General features: G+C 41.8%; 1 pseudogene across 1 annotated transcript in view; it reads left to right on the top strand.

The window, feature by feature from the left end:
- Window positions 1–3,187, top strand: part of LOC149743995 (glycine cleavage system H protein, mitochondrial pseudogene) — a 57,152-nt pseudogene that overhangs the window by 24,872 nt on the left and 29,093 nt on the right. Inside the window, exon 2 of the transcript XR_016391453.1 lies at window positions 265–429. The product of XR_016391453.1 is annotated as a glycine cleavage system H protein, mitochondrial pseudogene (transcript). The remainder of the gene's footprint in view (window positions 1–264; window positions 430–3,187) is intronic.

A 3,187-nucleotide genomic window follows, 5' to 3' on the forward strand; every position in this document is an offset into this window, starting at 1 on the left:
TGATAATCAGACAAGGTGTGTCTAATCCCCATGTGCCAGTGCAGACCTCCGCGGCAGAGTGGTCAGTGACTGGCCTGGTCATGATGATGGGCAAGTCAGGGCCATGTGGGTGCCCAGGTCTGCCTGACTCCAGATCTTAAGTTCCTTCACCTGCTGGATGCTGGGGGTTAGCAAAGAGGTGGCCCGCTCTCCAGGGACTTCTAGCTGGATTGGGCAGAAGGGAGGTCTTCCTCTGCTCTGAACCTTTCTCTGCCTTTTCTTTAGATTTCAGCTTCCCACCTGGGAAGGAAGACTTGAGCAACCACCAAGGATGGCTGGCAGCCTCCCAGCCCACCCACCATGGACCTTCCACCTTTATCTCAGAGCCTGAAGCCACAGTGATGTCCTTGAGCAGTTAGACGACAGAACAGGCATTGGGGCTGGCCTGTGGTAGGTACACAGTTCATATCTGGGGAGAAAGGCTTTCCTTATGAGCCTTATTTTGTTAGCTCAGCAGCAGCAACTCTGCACCAAGTTCCTAAATGCCTGCAATGGCATTTGAACCTCAGAGCCAGGCTTGGACTGAGGTGCATGCATGTGAGATGTGTCTGCTTGACGCTGTCCTTTATTTACTACTTTCTACTTGTCACTCACTGCAGGAAGCACTTTACAGGTGTAATGGGGACAAGAGTTTTGAATTGTATCATTGTGATTTTTTTTCTCTTGCATTCCCTTGGATATGAACTGCCAAAGACATTTTTTGCCTTGGTCCTGCTGCTGGAATGCAAAGCTTTAAGTCCAGCCCGGAGCTGAGAGCCAGCAGGTGGAAAGGAAAAAGGATTTTGTAAATTTCTTTAGTTCCCAGGCCAGGTCGACAAGTTCAGAGGTCTTCAAACAAGGTGCACAAAACTCCTGGGGTGCACAGAGTCTTTCCAGGAGGGAGTGTGGGCAGGGAAACCAGAAAATAGTTTTCACTACTTCGACTAATACGTGGAATCTGAAAAAACTCTTGTAAAAGATATATCCATGAGTTTTTAGTCATTGTATCTTGAAAATTTGGGTAGTGCCAGAAAATGTTCCAATCACATCATATTTTATGTAACTAAATTGTATCCCAGGTACATAGATAGTTTCAAGGGAGTCAGTATTCAGAATCTCAGCTTCCATATGACTTCTTTCCTAAAGTTGATCTGCCTGTAAAAGCATCTGAGGTGAACTCCTCTCACATGTGACACCCACCCCAGATCTCCCTCTGTGGGGTTGCTCCTCTGATGATTACTCAAGGGTTCTGCAGGGCTTCTTCTCTTACACATACCTCTCTTAAATATAAAGTAAGGAATTTTGGTCATATTGGGAAGTTCTGGAGAAAGATGTATGCGAGCTTGGGGTTCAGGGAGTTGTGGCGATTTTTAATCTCTTTGATTTTTCCACCTCTCTCTCTCTCTCTTTTTTTAAATAGATTTAATTAATTAATTAATTAATTTATTTATTTATTTATTGGCTGCATTGGGTCTTCCGTTGCTGTGAGCGGGCTTTCTCTAGTTGCCGCGAGTGGGGGCTTCTCTTCGTTGCGGTATGTGGGCTTCTCATTGCGGTGGCTTCTCATTGCGGAACACAGGCTCTAGGTGCGCAGGCTTCAGTAGTTGTGGCACATGGGCTTCAGTAGTTGTGGCTCGTGGGCTCCAGAGCGCAGGCTCAGTAGTTGTGGTGCACAGGCTTAGTTGCTCCGCGGCATGTGGGATCTTCCTGGACCAGGGCTTCAAGCCGTGTCCCCTGCATTGGCAGGCGAATTCTTAACCACTGCGCCACCAGGGAAGCCCCTCTCTCTCTTTTTTTTAATTGAAATATGATTGACATAACATTATATTAGTTTCAGGTGTCAACATTTCAATATTTATATATATTACAAAATGATCACCACAAGTCTAGTTAACATCTGTCACCGTACATAGTTACAATTTCTTTTTTCTTGTGATGAGAACATTTAAGATCTCTCCATCTCTTATCCACCTCTCCTTTTGCCTAAAAATGCTTTGCACTTGAAGGAATCTCCCAGGAGCGAAGCAAAGAGAGCACAGTAGGAATTACGCCTCCCTGGGAAGCAGCTCCTGTGTTCTCAGTGCTCATCCTTAGAAGCGTCCTCAGCTGGTGGACAAGCCACTGAACAGCGGGCACAGCAGGGGGCAGTGATGCTGAGCCATGCTCATGTTCTCCGGGAATACCAACATTTTCAGGACATATTGGCTGAAACTCACGGATGATATTTCTATGATATTTCTTTCAGATTCTTTGTGTTATTAAAAAATGGAGTCAACCTGTTTGATCAAATCGTATAGAATAGCCTTATTACAGTCTTCATCTTATAAAATGTTTGGTATTTTCTATTTCTATTATAAGAAAGAATTTTAGCACCAGGTCAATTCGTTTTTTGCAGTGTAGTCAGCCCTTTGTATTCGAGGGTTGCACATCTGTAGATTCACCCAGCTACTGATCAAAAATATTCAGGGTAAAAAAAATTCCAGAAAGTTCCAGAAAGCAAAACTTGAATTTGCTGCATTGGCAACTATTTACATAGCCTTTACATTGTATTAGGTATTATAAGTAATCTAGAGATGATTTAAAGTATATGGGAGGGAGGATAGAGGGTGTGCGTAGGTTGTATGCAAATACATTTCATATAAGGGACTTGAGCACCCTCAGGTTTTGGTATCTGTGGGCATCCTAGAACCAATTTCCCACAGATACTGAGGGATGACTGTATATACATCAATAAAAGATGCTTTCTTTTTTTTTTAATAGAGGTATAGTTGATTTACAATATTATATAAGTTTCAGGTGTACAACATAGTGATTCAAAAATTTTAAAGATTATACTCCAAAAAAAAGATTATACTCCATTTATAGTTATTATAAAATATTGGCTATATTCCCTGTGCTGTACCATATGTCCTTGTAGCTTATTTATTTTACACATAGTTTGTACCTCTTAATCCCCTCCATCTATCTTGCCCCTCCCTGCTAAAAGATGCTTTCTATGTTTAAGAATTATTCATCAAAACTTATATTTATGTTGTTTTGGTCAATTTTGTATTAATTCTATTTGTAGTAATAATTCAATTCAGAAGATATGTTTAACACTTAGGATTTATGGTTGACAGGGAATAAAGTAAACTTCAAAATTTCAATTTACATGCCTTTTTTGTTATAG

Source organism: Delphinapterus leucas, unplaced genomic scaffold, assembly GCF_059928025.1.
Source record: "Delphinapterus leucas isolate spDelLeu-1000000601 "Yukka" unplaced genomic scaffold, BTC_Dleu_Yukka2 spDelLeu_asBTCV2_sq25, whole genome shotgun sequence".
In the NCBI taxonomy this organism is placed as follows: Eukaryota; Metazoa; Chordata; class Mammalia; order Artiodactyla; family Monodontidae; genus Delphinapterus; species Delphinapterus leucas.